Raw genomic sequence first — 25,221 nt, 5'->3', positions numbered from 1 at the left:
CCCACATGGGAGACTACTCAACTTTGGATCAGCACAGCTCTGGCCATTAGAGCCATTTGGACAGTGAATCAGCTCTCTCTCTCTCTCTCTCTCTCTCTCTCTTTCTCTCTCCCTCTGAAACTCAGTCAATTAAATAATCTTAAAAAAAAAAGCAAGAAAATTGACTGGATACCTAATACGTTAAGCTTAGTATCTTAAACTTTTGACAATAAGTTTAAAGATAATAAACTTTGACTTATTATTATTTAAGATCATAAAAATTAAAACATACTATTTAAATACAATTATTTTCCCTTAAGATATGGTAGAATAGGTACATTGTTTATATGAGTGTACATACATACATACATATATATATACAAACATATATATATATAAAATCACTGGTATATTTTCCTAATCAAATAATTTTCTGACATATTCTATTTTTCTTGCTAACTCTTGTTTGAAAATGTAATATGAGAGCAGTCATATAGGAGAGAAGTTAAGACATCCCCCTCCCACGTCAGAGCACCAGAGTTTGATTGTCAGGACTGCCTTTGACTCCAGCTTTTCACCAGTGCAAATCCTGGGAGGCAGCAGTGATTTAGTTCATGTAATTGGGCTTCTGCCACCCATGTGGGAGACCTGCATCAAGTTACCAACTCCTGGATTCAGACCAGTCCAATCCCGGCCATTGAGGGCATCCGGAAAGTCAACCATTAGATAAGAGTGCTTTCTATCTTGCTCCCACGCTCTTACTGTCTCTCTGCCTCTCAAATAAATAATGATTTTTTTTTTTTACAAATCATAACATGACAAATCACCAATTATCATTGAGATAATGTATTATGAAGAAGAAAAGGATAGGAAACCAATTTAACTATCACCTTCAATAGAAAAGTAGTATTCATTCCTGGTGCTTCATAAAAAAATACGAAGATACATTTTATTCAAACAACGAAAATCTAATGTAAGAAAGTATGATAATATGAATGCTCTATTTTCACAATGTAATCATTTTAAAAATCAATTACCGGGTCTGGCGCATGGTTCACTTGGTTAATCCTCCACCTGAGGCGCCGGCATCCCATATGGGCACTGGGTTCTAGTCCCGGTTGCTCCTCTTCCAGGTCAGCTCTCTGCTGTGGCCCGGGAAGGCAGTGGAGGATGGCCCAAGTGCTTGGGCCCTGCACCTGCATGGGAGACCAGGAGGAGGCACCTGGCTCCTGGCTTCAGGTCAGCATAACTCTGGCCATAGCAGCCATTTGGGGGTGAAACATCGGAAGGAAGACCTTTCTCTCTGTCTCTCTTTCACTGTCTAACTCTATCTGTCAAATAAAAAAAAAAATCAATTACCTTAATATTGGTATCAAAACTTCCCACCTATTTTGTAACCAGCAATTGATTGAGAAATGATAACTAATAACAAGGAATGTAAAATAAAATTAGACTGGCTTTCCAGCGATAGTAAATACTTTTGAATCCATTGTGTTGAATTCATTCAATCATGTCACATAAAAATATAACCAAAAGATATCACCAATAATGAAACAGAAAACATTTTAAAACATCTGAAAAATGAGAAATCTCTCAAAATACTGATATGACAAAATTGATTCAATTTTTCAGTATTTACTAAAGCATGTAAGCCCTATAATGGCAAAGTTTATGACACAATATCATCCAAGTTATCTGTCAAAACACAAATCACAGAATGTATCAGTAGCAAGTTGATTGTTAAAATGTAAAACTGCATTTTATATATAATGGCCGGGTGCTGTAGTGTTCCATTCCTGCAACATCTTGGTAAATTCAGGAAAACAGCAATTTGTGATTTGGAATTATGCATTGATACCATATAAAAATAGTAAGTACAAAAATATTGAAGTGAAATTCTACAGAGCCTTTATACAAAAATTGCTTTTTTCTCTGCCTGTTTTATGTACTTTTTATATCCTTTAACTGTCTGAGGTATTGGGCACATTTTGAATTCAAAGCCACAGAAGTTAGCAGATTAATCTTGGTCACAAATATAGATTTGGTATTTGGAAAATATGATCGAGGGAAGTATTTTAAAAAAAGAAAACAAAATGATCCGTTTCTTCTGAGCTTGAAAAATGTACATGATAAGGATGAGAATTGGATGCAGCCACAGTGATCATGGACTTATGTTCATACCTCATGCTAATATTTCAGATTTCACTGCCATCTTCTCACAGCGAAAATAGTTCACACTCTCGGCCTCATGTTGAGCAACACACCTGGTACTAGGAAGAAGATCTTGAAGCAGAAGATCTGCTACATTTCTCATGGCACTTGCTCTGTGGGGAAGCTGTGCTCATTTTGAGCTCGGTTGTGGATGAAAAGACAAGCCAATAACCTGTGGGAAGTCAAAACACACATGAAATTAACCTTGATAGACCAATAATGGGGAAACCAATCAAAAGGCAGCATATTAGCCAGTACACTAACTCTGATTGATTCACCATGCTTTTCTCTAACAAGACATTTATAGTCCTTGTTAAAGTAACTGGCTTGCTTTCTTTCCTCTAAATTCACATGTTTACAAAGCTAGTCCCTTTTTAAAATACTTATCTTTTTGCCACGTGTTGCATTGATAGTCTTCTTGAAGATTTTATGCAACACTACTGTTTTTTCCAGCTCTTCATAATTATTTAAACTTTACATATCAGTGTTTTCATTATAATTTTGTTCATATTATTTTCTTAAAATACCCCTACTGATCCTGTTTCTATTATTGTTATTGATATTATTATTGGAGCCATTTAAATGTGATACATGACATCTTGAATCATGAAGACAGAAGATATTGTAAAAGCTCATTGTCTTATTCTTCGAGTCAATATCTGAACAACTTCAGCAGTAATAGTAATTGTTTTCTTGTATAATACTCAAAAGCATCAATAACCTAATCAGCTATTTGTTGCTAGAATATAATGGAAAACTTATTGTTTTAAATTATTTATTGCATATAACTCCCTCGTGCTTATTATTAGCCATTTGGCTTATTTACCTGGCCATTCATTGCTTCAATAGTCTGTTCCTTATACTAAAAATGCCATGTATCTAACCAATTAGAATATGGTTATAATTTTAATGCCATTATAAAGGAATAGCACTGATGATATTTTTCTGGTTTTGAGTGATACAATAATTGGGTTTTTATATGATTAGCATTTATTAAAACTAGATTCAATTTACTTAACAAACATCATGTACCAGGCACAATTTTAAATGCTTTGATATTCATTTAATCCTCATAAATATCTTTAAAATAAGTTTTAATGTCACAGTTTTGGAGTTAAGAAGCATGCCAAGATAAAAGTTCTTAGAAGAGGTAGAGCTGGATTTGCACCCAAATAATCATACTTCCATAGACAGTCCTGTTAACCACTGCACTATACTGTCAGAGAAGAGGGGACAGCAGGTGTTCATGGGAAGATGACTACAGTAACATTGCTTTTGAATCTCCTAAATAAATGGAGAGCAGCTGGATTGTAAGATACATAAAATAACTGTCCATAAAACATAAAACATGCATGTCCAAAACATAAAACATACATGTCCAAAACTTCATAGGCAACATTTACAGTAAGTTAAGATGTCAAGGCATCTCTACAAAATTCAAAATCAAAACAATACTGAATCAAATGCCTACAACCTTGAGTCAAGCATGACAGCGGCCTCTGAAGAGAAAGCATCAAGGTATCTCTCACAGCATTACAGTTTGAAAACAGTATCTGAACTGAGAATATTTTTGCCAAGTCACATAAGAGGTGAACTGAGGAGCACACAGAAAGCTTATCTGAAAAGGCTGGAGCAGTTGGCCCCTCGAAAATTGCCAAAGTGACCCTTTAGGTTTCCTAGACTGAAGAGAAACTGCCTGGAGTTGAATAAAACTGAGCAGGACAGTTATTACAGAGATGAAGGAAAGAGAAAATTTAGAGAAAAGTGAGGAAGAAAACAAAGTCTGAAAATCGTAAGAAGCAAGCTTCTATGGTTTTGACCTTGTATTAAGCAAGAGAATTCAGTGAAGCCGTGACATACTCCCAGAAGTACACTGCCTCCTAAAAGTTAGGGGGAAAATGGTTCTGTGACAAGGGACTCAAAGTTTAACTTGTCTACAAAGTATAGCACACCCGGATGGTTATAGACAATAGGTTATTTTGCTTGGTTGTTTTAAAACAAGGCCTATTCTTCATAAAAATACATGTTAGTTTGTAACTGGCCCATTTCTAGCTTCTGTACCTTTGCTTGCTTGATAATGGCCAAGGCCACTAGACTATGGCTTCTCCTGTCTACTCCTGGCTGCAGCCACAAGATAACACAGGTGGCACCAAGATCAGGGATGCCTTGCTTGACCTCGACCAGGAACAACTGAATAATTGAATTGTTACAATTTTCAGTAAGGTTATAATAAACCATGCTGATTGGCTAACTGCTTCTCACTTCTGTGTGTCTGCTTTCTGCTTGCGCAAGCTCACATGCATAATCAAATGTCTGGTAAAAAGTAGGTTTTGCCTTTAACCCCCCCATCCCCATTGCAACTCACTGCTGTCTTCTCCGGACTTGCTCTGTGAGAGGGCAATCGCCAGCTGGCTAATAAAGACTCCTAATTTGACCTCAGGAGTCTCTCTGTGTTTTTAATCTGTGCGCTCCACAACAGTTTCATATCAAAATATGAAACAGAAAACTGCAGAGGCTAAATTCCATGAAAGATTTTATATAAAATATGCCAAATAGATATTATATAGCCAAACTGCAATGCGTTCTTTCAAAATGGGCTAGTACTTTGAAAATATTTTCCCTACTCCTTCCTAAAGAATTTACTCAAAGATGAGCCTCAGACGTGCAAAATGACTAGAGCATCACTATCAAATATAGTGACCATTAAAATCTTGGGTGAATAAAGAAAGTATTGTTTAACAACTACATGCTCTGTTATTTTTAAGCGATAAAATAAATAAGGGTTTATATGAAATAAAATACATTCCACTAACCTCATCAATTAGATTGGAGGGTTTTTTAATTAGGATTGTTCTCCCAAGATCATTTCATGTCTAAATTAGTGTTCATAATTTGTAATCTTGAGAACAAGGATGTTTACATGAAAGAAATATAGATGCAATATATAAGAGATTAAATTTTAAGAAGTCTGTCAACCTGCATTTGAATGGAAATTATCAATACAAATTCGTGTTAATGGAATTTTCACTTCTACTGTATTTTGCTAACTGCATAGCTATGGAATGCAATACAATTGAAATGAATACTCCTAACTCCCACATTGAAGTATTTTTTTCTTAAAGATTTATTTATTTGTTTTAAAGGTAGAGTTAAGAGAAAGAGGAAAAGTCAGAGCAAGATTTCCAACTGCTGGTTCTCTTCCCCAAATTGCCAAAATAGCTGAGACTGGGCCTGGCTGAAGCCAGGAGCCCAGATTTCCATCTGGGTCTTCCACATGTGTGGCAGGGTTCATTGCACTTGGGCCATCTGCAACTGCTTTACCAGGCACATTAGCAGGCACCAGGATGGCAAGTGGAGCAACTGGGACTCAAGCAGGTGCGCAAATGGGTCCCTGGAGTTGCAAGTGGTGGCTTGACCCTCTGTGCTATGATGCAGGTCTCCCACATTACATTCTTAAGGTATCATTTATCACTGAAAGAAAGTAGGACTTCATGGTAATATCCCTGATTTCAAGACTGCACAAAGGAATGTACAAAATGAGTCTAAAATCTTGCCACGTCAGAACTCAAAGAAGCATTTGAAGTACATTATAGTCATATAAAAATGACTCAAGAGACAAATGGAAGAGGCTGTTAGTGGTCAACAATGAAAAGACATTTATTCTTAATATTTTTAAAAACTAAATACTTTGCATTGAAAGATATTAGGGATTCAATTAATTCTCGTGAATATGTATTCATAAAAGGACAGGATAATTTGGCATGCCTTTCCAATTTGAATTCTTCACTGGGTAGCCAAATAGATAAAAGTCTTCAATTAATGTATTAGATTATTTGGGGGCACAAGAATTCATTCAGTCTTTCAAGTCCAATATCAGAAAGTGATTATAGATGTCGGGCTCTGTCATGTTAGATCCACTTTGATCATTTTTCTTTTTTAGATTTTTCCACACATAGATCCCTTTCCTGTCAATTGTCAATCTCATTATAATGCCTTCTTTTAGAGTTTTAAAAGTCTCTCCTATATAGTAAAATGTACGTGTTATGTAATCATTGACATATTATATTCTATTTTACTATATTCTATTCTATTTTACTCACCATAGTATAATCACTAAACTCTATATATTCTATTTTATTCTATTCTATTTTACTCTCCATAGTATAATCAAAGTGATATTTCAAAATTATCAAGCATGAAAGTCTGCATATGTATTCTGTCAAAAGTAATCATTTATAACTTCATCTTATGTTCCATTTGCTTTATAGTATCTGAAATAGAAATGGAAAATAGGAAGAGTGAAGATTTAATAAAGCAATTGTGCTTTTGTGTGATAGTATTCTTGATTTATATTAATCATTCTTTCATAAGATCTTATTATATTCTAATTAAAATCCCCACATAGAAATATTTATCTATACAGGCCATCATGTTAAACCTGATGACATTAGATAACCAGATTAGTGTTGCCTTTTTTCTTACAAATAGAAAATGTTGAAAATGATAGAGAGGACTTGGTGTTTGTGATATTGGTTAAGATGCTAGCTGAGATGCTCACATTGCTTATCAGAATGCTTAAAGTTTGATTCCCAGCTGTGCCGCCAATTCCAGATCCCTGCTAATTGACACTCAAGGAGGCAGCAGGTAATGACTCAAGTGGATGGGTCCCTGCCACCCATGTAGGAAACCAGGGCTGAGTTCCCATTACCTGGCTTCCATTTGGCCAAGCCCTGGCTGTTGCAGAAATTTAGGTAATGACTCAGAAGATGATCTCTCTCTCTCTCTCTCTCTCTCTCTCTCTCTCTCTAAGAGGAAGTATCCTATAAAGAATTGAGATACTTTTACTTATTTCAAGAGGTATGCTGGTTCATACCTTACTTGATATATGCCAAATATCCATTCTTTCTTAGTTACAGCAAAATAGTGGTGCACTGATGTTGCATTTGGAGACTATTAAGGGATTTTTTAAATAAAATTGCTCTTTTCCTTTGTTATGTTGGAATATCCAGATTGCCAAAGGAGTTTCATATTTTAAAAGCTGACAGTCTTTCAATGTGATTACTTTGATTATCATTTCAGTAAAGAATTCATCAGGTCACCTGGATTTGAGCAATTTGTGTGGCTTTAGCTGTAAAATAGGAACCTATTGTTCTTTCAAGAAATAAATTGAGGGGCTCATACACCAAGTTTCTAATCACTTCTTTTGTTTTAAAACACTATTTTCGCCATCAGCGAAGTATACAGTAAGTAGAAAAAACCTCCCTTTCAGACCAAAGGGAAAGAAAGTTTTAAAGTGAGAAAATAATTTTCCTCATGGGCATTGTCTACCTTAGAAAAACTACTACAGAACATGCCTGTGACTATAGACTTGTAGTTCAGGCCACCGAAGATTAGAGATGGGACTTGGGCACTCCCTTGACTTGCTTCCTCTGGTCTGCTTTAACACAAACCAGGAGGAAAAGAAAGCTAGGCATCAGAAGCAATGGGTTGCAGGCCTATTAATGGCTGATCTGTACAGTGATCTGCCCTCAAGAAGACCCAACAGGCCAATCCACTGCAGTGGCTTTCAATGTGGTAAGCCTGGGCTTCAGCAGAAGTCAGCTTGTGAAGAGCCCTGGCAGCTCTGCCAAGAGTTGGATCACTGGAAATGGACCTGCCCTGGAGTCGAAGGATGCCCAGGTCAGAGCCACAGATCTTATTGGCTCTAAGCTGAAAAGCCCTTTACTCAGCCCAACTTCCAAAGTGACCACTGCAGCTGAGGGGATGGTCAAGTAGGGTCAGCAACATTGCAGGCAGAACTGTACATTTCTTGTTAGAGATGCCACCTGCCTTTACCTGGCCAGCTCTCCTCCCAGACCAGCCAAGTAATGAAAGTCAACAGGGTGCCTTCCCCTAGGAGGTTCACACCTCCCTTAGGATATACCCCATGTGAAGAGATGGATAGGCCTGGGCCTCTGAATTTACAAGGCCTAAAGCCCACCAGATTATTATCAAGCCCCTTCTATCAGGTTCTATTTGCCTCTCAATCAGAAAAATTACTTGTAGCTTAGACAGCACCTTTCTTAGCTCCTCTAATAATGACTCTGCCCTTTGTTCTAGACCCTGTCTAGCATACTTGGGCCTCATTCCTTCGTAATCATAACCTCTACTCTACCACCAATGGCTCTACTCCCAACCTGTGTGTACTGATGGTCCTCTTCCCCACTTAATGCTGTATAATTGTTCAAACCTGGTAAATGCCACTCTTAGGACCATTGGTTACTATCCTCACTCTGTCTTTTATGACCTTGTCTAAATATGATCAGAGTCGGCAAACTTGGAAGGCTTCCATAGCCTTGGCAACTCATGACGACAGCCTAGGATGGTTACTGGCGCCATAAACTAGAGTGTCAATTTGTTGGGTCAACAACAGGAGTCACTGTGCACTTGCTCCTCATGTGGGATCTCTGTCCTTAATGTGCTGTACATTTTGATTTAATGCTATAACTAGTATTCAAACAGTATGTTTCACTTTGTGTTTCTATGTGGGTGCAAACTGTTGAAATCTTTATACTAAACTGATCTTCTGTATATAAAGAGAATTGAAAATGAATCTTGATGCAAATGGAAGGGGAGAGGGAGCGGGAGAGGTGAGGGTTGCAGGTGGGAGGGAAGTTATGGGAGGGGGAAGCCATTGTAATCCATAAGCTGTACACTGGAAATTTATATTCATTAAATAAAAGTTAAAAAAAAATAAAAAAAAACACTATTTTAGCAGTGAGGTTGCAAAGCTGGCTGCCAAAGATCTCTTTTTACTTCATTATTTCCAACGAAGTCTCAGAAAATCAACTTTTTATTTAATTTTTGTTAGCTTAGTGTTTGATTACTTTTAAATGAGCCTCTTGGTTAATAGCCAAGCTGTAATATAATTACCAAACTCATGCCAGACAAAAGTCCTATTCCTACTCTAAGTGATTCTGAAAAATATGTAAAATAATATGGACTTTCTTCATATGGGATTTTTATTTTGACTGTAGAAATTTTTATCTGCATAGATAAAGTAACACTAAAGCCCTTATTTTGGTCAGTTAAATAGACATGATTTTTTTTCCCTGAAACACCTTGGCAAGACATCAGAACAACCACTGAGACCTTGACACTTACAACCACCAAAGCCTTTCCCCTGACACTGGGCAAGTAAAAAACAGATGCTTCAATGTGCCATGCAGTGTAGCTCTGCTACTGTAGAACTATGGTATTGAAGCTGTCAGTTTATAAAATTGCCACAGTATTTCCCCCCTCCTAAATATCAAAAAAAAAATAACATAGAAAAAATTCAACATTAAAATGGATAGTAAATTCATTTTATATTTTTCTCTTGTGAGCAATTAATTTTAAAAGAGAAATTTTATATCTGACCAATTATGTTTCAAAATAAATATCAAACATTTTAGGAGAAATAAAATTCAGGGAAATAAAATTTAGGAAAAAGGGCAAAGTAACTGAATTTAAAAATAAATTTCAAAGTTATAAAGTTTCCACACATAAGGAACTGGTGGACCACTGTTGCCATCTTTAGCTAAGAAGAAGGCTAGATGAAGCAGGTGTTCAACACAACACAAGCAATTCAAGGCACCAATACTGAAGGACCTGGGCATGGCAGAGCAAGACAAAACTCTTAACAGCCCTTCATAGAGGTCCTTCTCTGTAAGTTACAGTTGGGTCCACTCTCTCAATTATTTATCTATTTTCTATGTGACTTTGTAGACTATACTGGCAACTCATTCAAGGAGAAATAACATCTGCTATGCAGTCGTATTTGGAAGATTTTTCCACATTAATGACAGTTTATCTTAACTTTTGTGTGAAGCATATTAGATGATAAATTATTCATGGTTGATTAACAAATCAGTGAAAGAATGACCTACATGGAATGCTCTGTCATCTATCAAGAATGGCAGATATCACAGTCAGTATTTGATATAGCAATTAAGATGCCAGCATCCTAGGGTGGAGTACATGAGTTTGAATTCTGGTTCAGTTCCAAATTCTAGCCTTCTGGAATTGATTCCAGGTTTAGGAGGCAGAAGTGATGGGTAAAGTGGCTAGATCGCTGCCACACAGGAGACCTGGACTGAGTTCTTTGCTCCTAGCTTTGGCCTGCCCCAGCCCCAGTAAACCAGAAGATGGAAGAGCTCTCTCTCTCGCTCGCTCTCTCTCTCTCTCTTCTCTCCCTCTTGCTCCCTCTCTCTCTTTTTGTCCCTCCTCCTCAAACACAAAAGCATGGTCTATTGAGCTGCTGCTGGGGTTAAAATTCTAGCTCCTCAACTTCCCAGCCATATGACCTGGGCAGGTAATTTATCTCTCTGTTCCAATGTCTTCATCTTCAAGATGGACTATTAACAAGGAAGGAAATAGTTGGTGTGTAGAAGGTTCAAAAGTACTTGTAAAAAAATAGAAATGAAGAAAGCTAGTCATGGTGAACTTATCAGAAATGTGTATTAAGAACATCATATCAAAATATATGGAACACTTGCACAAGATTCCAGCCAGCTTCAACATTTTTATGTCACCTATAACCAACGTTTCCAGTCAGACTCCCAAATTTATGATTTGGCATCTTATAACCTAATCTTCATATTTGTGAAATAATAGTTAACATTTTGGAGCTTGTACTTACATAGCATCCCTTATGTGTCAGCATTGCTCTGAGCACAATTTCACATATTTTTCAGGTTTTCAAGATAACTTTACAGCATATAAATAGTGTGAAGAGTCAGAAAGAAACTTGGAAAAAGTTATCCCCAAGAAAGAAATAGGGGCTGTCGCTGTGCTGTGGTGGGTGAAGCCACTGCCTCCAGTGCCGGCATAGCATATGGGTGCCAGTTCGAGTCCCGGGTGCTCCAATTCCTTTTCAGCTCTCTGCTATGGTCTGGGGAAGCAGTGAAGATGGCCCAAGTCCTTGGGCCCCTGCACCCAGGTGGGAGATTCAGAAAAACTCCTGGCTCCTGGCTTCGGACCGGCATAGCTCCAGCCATTGCGGTCATCTGGGGAGTGAACCAGCGGATGGAAGACCCCTCTGTCTCTGCCTCTCCTTCTCTCTGTGTGTAACTCTGACTTTCAAATAAATAAATAAATATTTTAAAAAGGAATGAAATATTCAAAGATTAGCCAGCTGTTAGGATATTGGGTTTTCTTCAAAGATAGCAAAACCATAACCTAAGATGGTGCATACTTCTAGAAGCTGGGACCTGACCAAGGCTGTGTATGAGGAGCAGACATTCTGCAGAATGATTCAGAAGACTTCTTCTCTCAGCTTCTTCATCTTCATTACTGCAGGAAAGCATCCCTCAGAGTGACACGGTGGTTGCAGCAAGATCACACCTGCAGTGCAGTCTAAGAAAGGAGGGCTTCAATGCTGATTATTACAGGAACAAATTAAATGTCTGGAATTCCCAGGAGTGTGGAAAATAATTGTTGTGCCTCCTTAATTCTTTACCTAAAAGGGAAAAAAAGGTGAAACATGTGACATACTCATAAACATTCCAAAATAATAATTTGAAGGGTCTAGGACACTAAATCATTTACATGTTTTGAAGCTAAGTTATTACAATGTATATAGAGATATGACAGGTAGATAAGGATATCAACATCTAAAGTATATGAATCTTAAGTTTAAATAAATGTAACTTCAGTTCATTCAGTTGAAAACAAAATGTATACTAATTTATTGACTTTTTCCCAATGAGCATTTGTTAAACTATTCATTAGCCAATTTAAATGATGTCAAATATTTCCTGAATATCTTAAGATGACAACTATGTGTTACAGTAAAATACTTTCTCTTGCTTGTAGTTGGATGAAAACATCAATTTCTTTTTATTTATTTGAAAGTCAGAGTTATACAGAGAGAGAAGGAGAGGCAGAGAGAGAGAGAGGTCCTCCCTCCGCTGGTTTATTCCCCAACTGGCCGCAACGACTGGAGCTGCGCAAATCCAAAGCCAGGAGCCACGAGCTTCCTCCTAGTCTCCCACACAAGTGCATGGGCTCAAGTATTTGGGCCGTCTTCTACTGCTTTCCCAGGCCATAGCAGGGAGCTGGATCGGAAGTGGAGCAGCAGGGTCTTGAACTGGCACCCATATGGGATGCCGGCACTGCAGATCAGGACATTTACCCAACGCGCCACAGCACCGGCCCCGAAAAAATCAATTTCTTGGTTTACTTCTCATCCTGATGACAATCTACTAACTAGTTCTCTACTTATCATTTAAGTTAAAGATATAATAAAATAAAAAAACTGCATGATAGGAACTATCTGTCATTACTTAAGTTTCAAACAACAAAGTCTTTAATATCCATCAAGAAAATCTTGGGTAGTGGTCGGTGCTGTGGTGCAGTAGGTTAATGCCCTGGCCTGAAACGCCGGCACCCCATATGTGCACCGGTTTGAGATCTGTCTGCTCCACTTCTGATCCAGCTCTCTGCTATCGCCTGGGAAAACAATGGAAGATGACCTAAGTCCTTGGGCACCCACATGGGAGACCTGGAAGATGCTCCTGGCTCCTGGCTTCAGATCAGCACTGCTCCGGCCTGCAATTGGGGAGTGAACCAGCGGATGAAGGACCTCTCTCTCTCTCTCTCTTTCTGCCTCTCCTCTCTCTGTGTAACTCTAACTTTCAAGTAAATAAATAAATCTTTAAAAAACAAAAAAGAAAATCTTGGGTAAGTACAAGTCTAGAAATCTATAGACACTATCTTCCTTTCTTTTCTTTTAATAGTTCACCTCCACCATAATTTCATGAGAGTGAATGTGCACCAGTTTTTTGCTTCAAAACTTTTCTGTTTACCATCAAGATTGGCTAGACTGAATTTGGCCAATTCAGTTCAGCATTCTCTGCTGAGCTTAATTCAACTATGCATAAGGAGAATTCAAGCTTGGTCTTGGAAAAATAAATAAGACTTTTTATTTCTTGGGATGAAAATGTGCCTTTAAAAAACACTACGTTTTGACCCCTTTCTTTCATAGTTGACTCAAGCTCTACTTAAATCTGTTACATTCTAGTGCCTGATCATTATGCTAACAATTTTCCCTTCAACTAATTCCCAAAAAGCTATTTCTGAATTCATTTCAATGCTGATATACCACAGAGCAAGAATTACACTGATGTTGCAGAAAAATAAACAGAAAAAAAAAAGAAAAGTGAGCACGTGGCAACCACATACTGAATTGCTATTATTGCCTTGGCACTCTGCTAGGTGTTTCTTTCCAAACCACATGAGAGCTCCACTCTTTGAGATAACATGAAAGTAAATAACATACAACTGGGAGATAGAGATTAAGCAAGAGATCAGGTGAGGGGAAATAATTATCCTTCCGTTTAAGTAAACAAAAATTGAAAGTAAAAATTATGAAGGTCATCTTTTTTCTTAAGGCTCTTTTGTCCTACCATTGCCAGTTATTGGCACATTCCTGATATCACCTGATTTTGTTTTCAGAGAAGTATAGTCATTGACCAAGGTATTTTTCTTTGAGAGCAAAAAAAATAGGTGGGGCTGGCATTGTGGCATGGTGAGTTATGCTGCCAACTGGCACGCCGGCATCCCATATGGATGCCAGTTCTTGTCTAGGCTGTGCCTCTTTTAATCCAGCTTCCAGCAAATGGCCTGAGGAAAGCAGTGGAAGGTGGCCCAAATATTTGGCCCTTGTCACCCACGTGGGAGACCTGGAAGAAACTCCTGACTCCTGTCCTCAGCCTGGCCCCATCCCAGCCATTGTGGTTATCTGGGGAATGAACCAGCAAATGGAAGATCTCTCTCTCTCTCTCTTTCTCTCTCTCTCTCTCTCTCTCTCTCTCTCTCTCTCTCTGTGTGTGTGTGTGTGTGTGTCTTTCAAATACATAAATATCTCCTAAAAAACCCACAGGGGATAACATTGAAAATTATACTTCAGATAAACACTAGATCTTGTAAAAAAAGGAACAATATGATTGCCTTGTCAGTGAGTCTCAGTCTTTTTACACGTTGCTACTTATTCTTCCTAAAAAATAAACAGGTTGTTAAATATTACATCTGAATAAAAAATCAAGCTTTTCAAAAATTTGAAAAATAAGATGGTGTGACTGTATATACTTTTTATCTTTTTTTCAGTAAGTTCATTTATTTGGTAAAACTATGGATTTTGATCTTCTGCTATTGAGTGTCTTTGAAATACTTTAGAGGTAACATCAGTGTTTTTCAATTTAAAAGTAAATGTCTATAATAACCTTTAAAAGGTGACCTCCAACAATATATAGTGAGTGCTTAAAATTAACTTTGTATCCTTAAAACATCCTACTTTTTCCTACTTCTTTAAAATCCCTGGACCAAAAGTAAAATATATTTTGTTCAATATCGCTTTTATTTAAAGAACTTACTTTAGCTCATTGTCCTGAAAAAAATTGGGAATTTAAAAAAAATAGTAAATCAAGAAAAAATAAAAATATTCATAAATAATTAAGAAAATGTCCTCTACAGATACACATAGATTCTGATTTCCCTATAAATTATACCTCCTGGATGTTTTCAACTTGCTCTTTGTTAATAACTTCAAAGGTGAAAAATATTTACAAAATATACAAGTGGAAAGCTTCAGATTTTAAATAGACAGTATATATGAAAGTAGAGTAATGTCTTTTATATCTAAAATTAATTCATTAAAATGTTTTTGGCTCCATATATTCAAAATACCAAACCTAACACTGTTGTTGGGATAAAGGTAGCAGTTGTAAGTGAAGTGAGAACAAGAACCTCAAAGATAAACTCATGGGTGAAAAAAGACTTCTGTAGAAGTCACTATATTTAATATTTGCTATCTTTTAGAATGCGAAATGAATAGTAAACCGTTACCCAGAGACAGGTACTTAAGATTATTTTATACATGCACAATAGAACACACCTTCTCTTCCCCAAACTATTAGCATTGATACAAAACCTTTCAACAACAACAAAAAAATTCTTATAAACAAGATAAGTATCTTGGGAAAGAAACAAACAGAATCAGAAGCTATGATTTGGCAGATATATGCCCACTGAATTCAGGAGCTTGGAGCATCCAGTTCTACTCTACATTTTGGATGCAATAGGTAAAAGAGACTATAGCAGTCCACACCCAAGCTGTAAAAAAGATAATGGTGCTCTACGGAGGCCCAGTGTTTTCATTTGGATTTCTCTTTTTGTGAGAAAAGAGGAAAAAGCAAAGGGAAAAAAAGTTTACCAGAATTCTATACCGTGGTTTTTAGCAACAGATGACTATACTATTTCAGAGTAGAAAGATAAAGATATTACCTCTGAACCAAGAGTTGAAACAAGCTGACTGTAACCTGATCTGTGATATTATTGCTGTCACAATCAGGCTCGGGTCCCACATTTCCCATATCCTGGAGGATGACAATGGACTACTGTAAACTCATTGAGGATGGTTCCAGTGGCAGAGGTGTGCAGGTGAGTTGGGTTCTCTTTTCTAGAACAAACAACATTATAGACAAAATGTACATGGGCACTGATGCACATACATTTTATATCTTTACAGAAGTGATATTGACAATATCATATTAATTGGACCAGATAAGCAAGAAGCAAGCATGTTGTAGTCCTTGTTAAGACAAACATGCCAAACAGTAGAAGATAAATACTATGAATCAAACTACTGTCACATCAATTAATTTTTAGGGTTTCGATTATCAAAGACATGCGCTATACACCTAACATGAAATAAAAGACAAATTGTTGTATCCTGCAATCCAAAGAAAGAGGTTCTGTATCTATCAGCTGCAATGTTCATGCTGCTGGGAATAATATGTGGACCCTATTCTAAATCAAATGGAATGTTGCTATCTTTGAGTGCAACCCAGTATAGGAAAGGGCTGTGCAGCAGGTACAGACTATATAACAAGTTGCTCTGCCACCTGGCTCTTTATTCTAATATATCCTATGATGTGGGAGATATCACTGGTAAAAGAGATAAAGTGTGGAGTTTATGGCAATCTTCAGTGAGAGAATCAGTTTAGCTTTTGGATTCTGGAACAAACATGTGCCATCTGCAGGAGAGAATTATATTCCTTCTAAGAAACAGCTTCTGCACTAATAGGACCTGGCAGGATACCTAACCATTTGATATTGCTGTAAACTGTCCATTATAAATTGGGATTTAAAAGACTACCAGTTCATAAAGTTGGGCATGTTCAGGAGCAATTCAATAAAATTTGAAATAGGGCATCCATAATTGAGCCTTATAAAGACAATGGGTTATGAAAAAGCAATATGACTTCATGGTCCATTTAATCACCCACAGTTGCACCAACCATGCTTCATTAGGTCATATTTGTGGCCTCAAGATTTGGAGTCTTTTATGACCATCCGGCAAAGGTAGAAAAATCTGATTTTTTTTTTTGCATGAATAGATCAATTTGTGATATGTATACATCATGAAAATGGGCCGCAGCTGCACTGTATATCCATTATTAGAACTCTGAAAAATAATAAGATATTTTCCCAATGGGAATATTTAGGGCACTATATCTGGTTACTTGTTTGGCTAGAAAGATAAATGCTCTAAAGTTAGATTATACTTAGGCACGTGAGTGACAGTGGATGGCCTGGGTGGTTGGTGAAGGACACTAGCATAGAATTATTAAAAAGATCTACACTACGAGAAACAGTGACTTGAACAGCCCTTGTCCTGACTGTTGATGTACAATTTAATACTTTATCTATTTTAGTATTTTTTTGTTCTGGTTAATACTATTGGTTGAACTCTGCAATTAACACACATTTATTCTTAAGTGTTGAAATTTAACTGAAAAGTGATCCCTGTTAAATATAAGAGTGGGAATAAGAGAGGGAGGAGATGTACAATTTGGGACATACTCAATCGGACTTGCCCCAAATGGTAGAGTTATAAACGTGCCAGGGAATTCCAATTCAATTCCATCAGGGTGGCATGTACCAATGCCATCTCATTAGTGCAAGTGATCAATTTCAGTTCACAATTGATCACACTGATAGGTCTAAGAGTCAAAGGGATCACACAAACAAGACTAGTGTCTGCTAATACTAACTGATAGAATCATAAAGGGAAAAAAAACGATCCAACATGGGAAGCAGGATACACAGCAGACTCATAGAATGGCAGATGTGATAAACAGGACTCTGGCCTCAGAATCAGCCCTTAAGGCATTCGGATCTGGCTGAAGAGCCCATGAGAGTATTGTAGGCATGGAAAGCCAAGACACTCTGGGGGGAAAAAAAAAAAACAAAAAAAACAAAAAAACAAAAAACCTAAATGCAAGATCTCTGTGAGTGAGATCCCAGTGGAAAGAACAGGCCATCAAAGGAGGAGGTACCTTTCACTGAAGGGAGGAGAGAACTTCCACTTTGACTATACCTTGTCTAAATAATATCGAAGTCAGCAAACTCAAGCGGCTTCCAGAGCCTTGGAAACTCATGACTAGAGCCTAGGGAGATTTCTGATGCCATAAACAAGAGTGTCAAATTGTTAAGTCAACAACAGGAGTCACTGTGCACTTACTCCTCATGTGGGATCTCTGTCCTTAATGTGTTGTCCAATGTGAATTAATACTATAACTAGTATTCAAACAGTATTTTACACTTTATGTTCTGTGTGGGTGTAAACTGATGAAATCTTTACTTAATATATACTAAATTGATCTTCTGTATATAAAGATAATTGAAAATGAATCTTGATGTGAATGAAATGGGAGAGGGAGCGGGAGAAGAGAGGGGTGCGGGTGGGAGGGAAGTTAAGGAGGGGAGGAAGCCATTGTAATCCATAAACTGTACTTTGGAAATTATATTTACTAAATAAAAGTTAAAAAAAGATCTGGGAAAGAGACCTGGCATGGATAACTTTTAATCATATTTAACATCTATCAGGAAAGTTTGAACTTGGAAGAAGCTTGATATCCCAAGTAAAGATAATAGCTTGACCAGTTGTCTTAGATGCCATTTATCAGCAGATGGCCAGGGTATTGGAAAATGAATATACCAACAGAATAGTCACTATGACCAGAATAGAGGTTGGGTATGGGTTTATATTTCACTGAGGCCAAGCTAACAGTGGATAGAAAATGGAAAACAAAAAGTACATAGGCTTGAAAGAGGAAAAAAAAGTAATTCTATTTGTAGATCATGTGATTGTTTTATCTGAAATCAAGTTTAATTATATTTTTGCTTTTGATATTTGGCAACCTTGTCCATAATTCACATAGCATCCAAGGATATCAAGCATCTATGAGATACAATGTAAAAAATGAAAGCAAAAAAGTACCCAAGAAATAAACTTTATATTGAGTTATCATTTAATCACATTGGTAAAATATATTTTAGTTCAATAGCATACCCTACTGGAACTCTTGCAAGAAAATAGGCACTCTCATATGTTGTTGATGAAAACTAAAAAAAATAAATAAATAATTTTTATGTACCTTATGGACATATTTAATCTGTAGTACATGTCAGAAGTTGGTCCTAAATATACAGTGGCCAAAGTAAAACATAATCTACTTGTGAAGTTAGACATTGCAGATTTTTAAAATTAAGACTGGAAACAACTCAGTTAGCTAACATAGGTTAAGAGAGAATACTAAAGCCACAAAATGATATATTTTGTGGTTAAAAAAAATTAAGACCATATCATTAGGAAGTAACACCGAGATATTTAAGTCAGAAAATGCATGCTATAGAGCATTATATTTTGTATAAGAAAGGACACACATATACACACTATTTGTTATATTCGCAAAAATAATAATGCTAAAGATAAGCCAAAAACAAATACAAATAATTAGAAATGGTAAGTAAAGAATAATGGTAATTAGAGAGATTTTTAATAATACTTTTATGTGATTTTTAGCACTAGAAACAAAAAACTTTGATATAGCCAAAAAATAAACCAAATACAAAAAGATGAGCTCTAAACATTGAAAATAAACAACTAAGCTCTAAATGTATATAAATAATTGCAGATCATCTACTGAAAAAGAATTACGTCATGTGACCATAAATACAGAATTTCCACTGTACAAATGACACCTGATTTATGAGTGTTCAGCTTAACATTTTTTTATCCCGCAATGAGACAAAACAACATACTTTCATTAGAAACCTTTCTCTGAACCTTCACCTTCTCTCAACCTAGTAGTACGTGATAAAACACTCTCTAGAAATGCTGGTTAGTGGTGCCAATCATAAAGGGAAACAACAAATACTCTACAGCATACTGCATTGCTAAGCTAAGCTATTTGATTGAGAATATTAAATGTAATTCCAATATAATGATATTTTTGACTTATGGTGGATTTGCCAGAAATAACATCATCAAGAGAAAAAAGAATACCTATATATATGGGGTGGAATATATTTTAAAGAAACATAGATCTGTAAATAAAAATCTTAAAATGTATTCATATGTTTATTAATGAAGTCATATTTCAATTAAATTGTGTATATATGTATATGAAGAGATGGATACTATAAACAAGCAATAATCCATATTGATAAGAACTAACCATTTCCATTTGAAGGATACAATTAAGAAATCAAAGAAGTTAATGTGAAAATGCTATAGTATTTCATGGAAGTTCAAGTTATCTTCATGAAGACACATTTTATCTTCCAGAATACTTTCTATTTCAGCCTTGAAAAGACCTAAAAACAGTAATAACTTGAAAGAACGAATACAGCCAGTCCCCAGATTGTATTTCCATGAAGGAAACAGAACTTTTTCAAGATTGGCCAATGAGTTCAGAAACTAACCAAGTTTCACTCAGTGTATTTTATTACTACGGAAAGTAAAGGTGTCAAATATTAATGCAGTCCTCTCACAAATTTACAAAAGCCTATGTCAAGGACTTCCAATGACCAAATTTGACTGTAAAAATAATTAGACTACAACCAATTTTTATGCATTTAAACACACACACACACACACAAAGAAAAAAACAGTGGAAGTTCACAATCAATTTTATAAAACAGAAATAATTAGGACATCATCAAGAGAAAAGAAGCAAGAATTTTTTCTATAATATACTACCTTTCATGAGTGAATTGCATTTAATTTTTTTTTAATATTTGTTTATTTGAAAGTCAGAGTTACACAGAGAGAGGAGAGGAAGAGAGAAAGAGGTCTTCTGTCTGCTGTTTCACTCCCCAATTGGCTGCAACTGCTGGAGCTGTGCCGATCCGAAGCCAGGAGCCAGGAGCTTCTTCCAGGTCTCCCATGTAAGTGCAGGAATCCAAGCACTTGGGCCATATTCCACTGCTTTCCCAGGCCAAAGCCCGGAGCTGGATCGGATGCGGAGCAGCCAGCACTGGAACCAGTGCCTCTATGGGATGCCAGCACTGCAGGCAGCGACTTTACCTTCTAAGCCATAGTGCCGCTTTCCACCCCGCCCCATTTTTTGTAGTTGTTGTTGTTAAAAGTCACCATTTTGCAAGTATTATGGGGTAATTCTTTCATGTAATTGTCCTCACCAACTGAAATTATTTCCTGAAATTTCGTAGCAGGATTCACATTGAGGGCTAAGGCTCCAGTGATCTTTTTCTCCTGAATAAATGTGAAGCTGCACCCCCTGTGTAGAATTCTTATCAAAAACTGGACTCTGACTTTAAGTAACTGTCTTAATCTATTTTCCATATACCAAATAGATTGAGGATGACACTATGAGGAAGCAAACAGAAAAATGCAGTAAGTGAGACAACAGTCTCCATTGCAAAGTGAGAGGGAACAGCTATAGTTTAACAGAAGTAACATATAACAATGTTCAGACCTTCTTTGGATCCTGATTGAAATCAATTGACTAGTTTTTTTAAAGACTTATTTACTACTGTAAAAGAATGACCGAGAAGAGAGAGAAAGTTAGACACCTAAAAAATAGACAACTGCAACAGCCAGAGCTTGGCCAGGCCAAAGCTGGGAGCCCAGAACTCCTTCTGGCTATTCCATGTGTGTGGCAGGGATGTAAGTACATCATCAACTACTGCTCACCCAGGAGCAGTAGCAGAAAGCTGGATTGGAAGCAGAGATTTAAGACTTGAACCAGGCACGGGATGCCAGATCACACCTTAGGTTTATCTACAGACCCACAGTGTCTTCCCAGTAACCAACTGACTTTTATACACACACTACTTTTTTTTTTTTTTTTTTTTTTTTGACAGGCAGAGTGGACAGTGAGAGAGAGAGAGAGAGAGAGGTCTTCCTTTGCCGTTGGTTCACCCTCCAATGGCCGCCATGGCCGGCACACTGCGCTGATCCGAAGGCAGGAGCCAGGTGCTTCTCCTGGTCTCCCATGGGGTGCAGGACCCAAGCGCTTGGGCCGTCCTCCACTGTACTCCCGGGCCACAGCAGAGAGCTGGCCTGGAAGAGGGGCAACCGGGACAGAATCCGGCGCACCGACCAGGACTAGAACCCGGTGTGCCGGTGCCGCAAGGTGGAGGATTAGCCTATTGAGCCACGGTGCCAGCCACACACACTACTTTTAAAGAACATAGAAGCACTTTGACTATCCTATAATCGAATATATCTGTTTAATCCATCCCATGTGGTGCTAGCGTGTATCCAGGATGCTCCACTTCCAATCTAGCTCTTTACTAATGGCCTGGGGAAAAAAGCAAAGAATGGCCCAAGTACTTGAGACCCTGTTACCCACGTTGAAAGACCTGGAAGAAGTTCTTAGCTCTTGACTTTGGCCTGGCCCCACCCTGACTATTGCAGCCACCTGGAAAGTGAACCAGTGGATAGAAGATCTCTCTCTCTCTGTCTATCTCCGTCTCTCCCTCTCTGTCTATGTCTCTATGTCTCTATCTCTCTATCTCTCTCTCACACTGTCTCTGTAACTCTTAAAAAAAATAAATCTTTTTTTTTTAAAATACCTGTTTAAGGGAATGTGAAGTATGAATGGGCTTAGCCTTTGACATACAACTTCATATGCTTACTTGACTTTTCAAATTTGAATTTACTTTTCAGGTTTGATTTCATTCCTTCTGGCCACCTTTTCCTATATTTTGGGATATGTAAACTATTACACAGTGATGTCTTTATCATTCATAGGCAATTTGTTGAGTTCTAGTAACCTTGTTTATTCTTTAAAATTATTTTCTCCTACTGCTTATATCTTACTGGTTGAAAACCTGATACCTCGAATGTTTAAGCAACATAATTTTATTTCTGAATAACTACATTTTTATAGATTCAATGTTTCAGCAGGACTAAATAATTACTTCTTAATTAAAATTATTAAGAAAATAGATATTGTAGATATTTATTGACTTAGAGCATTTTTATTTGTTATTGTCTGATAGCATTCTAGGGATTTATTATCTTATTTATAATATTAAAAATATCTTCTTTAATATGTACTTTATAGAAAGCACACCATTTTCATAAATTCACCAAATTGGTGCATCTATTTTTAACATTTATCCCAAAACTTACTTTGATCACAAATAAAATATAGAATATAAAATATCCCATGTCCAGAAATTTCTTCTTTATCCTATTTTCCAAATAATCTTCATGAATTTTGAGTACATAAAGATCACAAGACATCACAGTCAACAATTTTGTACATGTAGTCCCTATATTGTGATTTTATGAAACTGCTTCTGAAAGAAATTTTTAAGAATGCTTTTCATTTTATCTCAATGCCCAAAGATTTCATTTATGAACATTTTTATATATTTATATGCAAATAGTGTCCTTCTTTGATGTTTTACTTTCTGAAGGCAAAGAGAATATGTTTTGCCTCGGGCACTTCATTCCCATTGTGAGCTTTATGGCGACAGACAATAATGTATTTTAGCACTTCTAGGGAATTTTTAAAAAAAATTGGAGTTTCCTCCTGTTTATAGAACTCTGGTGCAGAAAAAAACTTGCTCCCCCCAAAATACATTATTTAAAAGTGAAAGTGAAATATTTATGGACTAATAGATTCATTTTAATACCTTTGGTATTTTTTTTATTAAACTTTTATTTAATGAATATAAATTTCCAAAGTACAGCTTATGGGTTACAATGGCTTCCCCCCTCCCATAACTTCCCTCCCACCAGCAACCCTCCCCTTTCCCGCTCCCTCTCCCCTTCCAATCACATCAAGATTCATTTTCAGTTCTCTTTCTATACAGAAGATCAGTTTAGTATATATTAGGTAAAGATTTCAACAGTTTGCCCCTATATAACAACACAAAGTGAAAAAAATACTGTTGGAGTACTAGTTATAGCATTAAATAACATTGTACAGCACATTAAAGACAGAGATCCTACATAATATTTTTTTAAACTTTTATTTAATGAATATAAATTTCCAAAGTACAGCTTATGGGTTACAATGGCTTCCCCCTCCCAAAACTTCCCTCCCACCCGCAACCCTCCCCTTTCCCGCTCCCTCTCCCCTTCCAATCACATCATGATTCATTTTCAATTCTCTTTATATACAGAAGATCAGTTCAGTATATATTAGGTAACGATTTCAACAGTTTGCCGCCATATAGCAACACATAGTGAAAAAAAAATACTGTTGGAGTACTAGTTATAGCATTAAATCAGAGTGTACAGCACATTAAAGACAGAGATCCCATTTCCAATTTAACACCAGGTTTTTTTTTTTCATTTCCAATTATCTTTATATACAGAAGATCAATTCAGTATATAATTAGTAAAGATCTCATCAGTTTGTACCTACACAGAAACACAAAGTATAAAAATACTGTTTCAGTACTAGTTATAGCATCACTGCACATTAGACAACACATTAAGGACAGATCCCACATGGGGTGTAAGTACACAGTGACTCCTGTTGCTGACTTAACAATTTGACACTCCTGTTCATGGCGTCAGTAATCTCCCTAGGCTCTATTCGTGAGTTGTCAGGGCTATGGAAGCCTTTAGAGTTCGCTGACTTTGATCTTATTCCGATAGGGTCATAGTCAAAGTGGAGGTTCTCTCCTCCCTTCGGAGAAGGGTACCTCCTTCTTTGATGGCCCCGTTCTTTCCACTGGGATCTCACTCACAGAGATCTTTAATTTAGGTCTTTTTTTTTTCTTTTCCATGGTATCTTGGCTTTCCATGCCTACAATACTCTCATGGGCTCTTCAGCCAGATCCGAATGCCTTAAGGGCTGATTCTGAGGCCAGAATGCTATTTAGGACATCTGCCATTCTATGAGTCTGCTGTGTATCCCACTTCCCATGTTGGATCCTTCTCTCCCTTTTCGATTCTATCAGTTAGTATTAGCAGACACTAGTCTTGTTTGTGTGATCCCTTTGACTCTTAGACTTATCAGAGCCATCAATTGTGAACTGAAATTGATCACTTGGATGAATGAAACCCAGTCATTTGCAACAAGATGGAGGAATCTGGAAAACATCATGCTGAGTGAATTAAGCCAGTTCCAAAGAGACAAATATCATTTGTTTTCCCTGATCGGTGACAACTGAGCACCAAAGGGGAAACCTGCTAAGTGAAATGGACACTATAAGAAACAATGACCAGATCAGCTCTTGTCCTGACTCTAGATGTACAATGTAATACTTTATCTTTTTTAGTATTTGTTGTTGTTGTTGTTGTTCTAGTACTAGTGGTTGAACTCTGTAATTAACACACAATTATTCTTAGGTGTTTAAATTTTAACTGAAAAGTGATCCCTGTTAAATTTAAGAGTGGAAAAAGAGAGGGAGGAGATGTACAATTTGGGACATGCTCAATCGGACTTGCCGCAAATGGTGGAGTTAGAAATGTGCCAGGGGATTCCAACACAATCCCATCAAGGTGGCATGTACCAATGCCATCTCACTAGTCCAAGTAATCAATACCTTTGGTATATTAATGAATTAATGAACAAAGAATATGATGTAAAATATTTTTACAAAACAATGTGCCATGAGCAATGTCACCAACACAGCAAAGTAGAAGCAATCAGGTTCCAGTTTTCCCCACACCACAGAAACTAATTAAAAATATGCAGTGGCAAAATTACCATGTGGAATATGCCAAAGTTCAGA

Source organism: Lepus europaeus, chromosome 8 (genome assembly GCF_033115175.1).
Source record: "Lepus europaeus isolate LE1 chromosome 8, mLepTim1.pri, whole genome shotgun sequence".
In the NCBI taxonomy this organism is placed as follows: Eukaryota; Metazoa; Chordata; class Mammalia; order Lagomorpha; family Leporidae; genus Lepus; species Lepus europaeus.
This window is presented reverse-complemented; position numbering follows the sequence as displayed.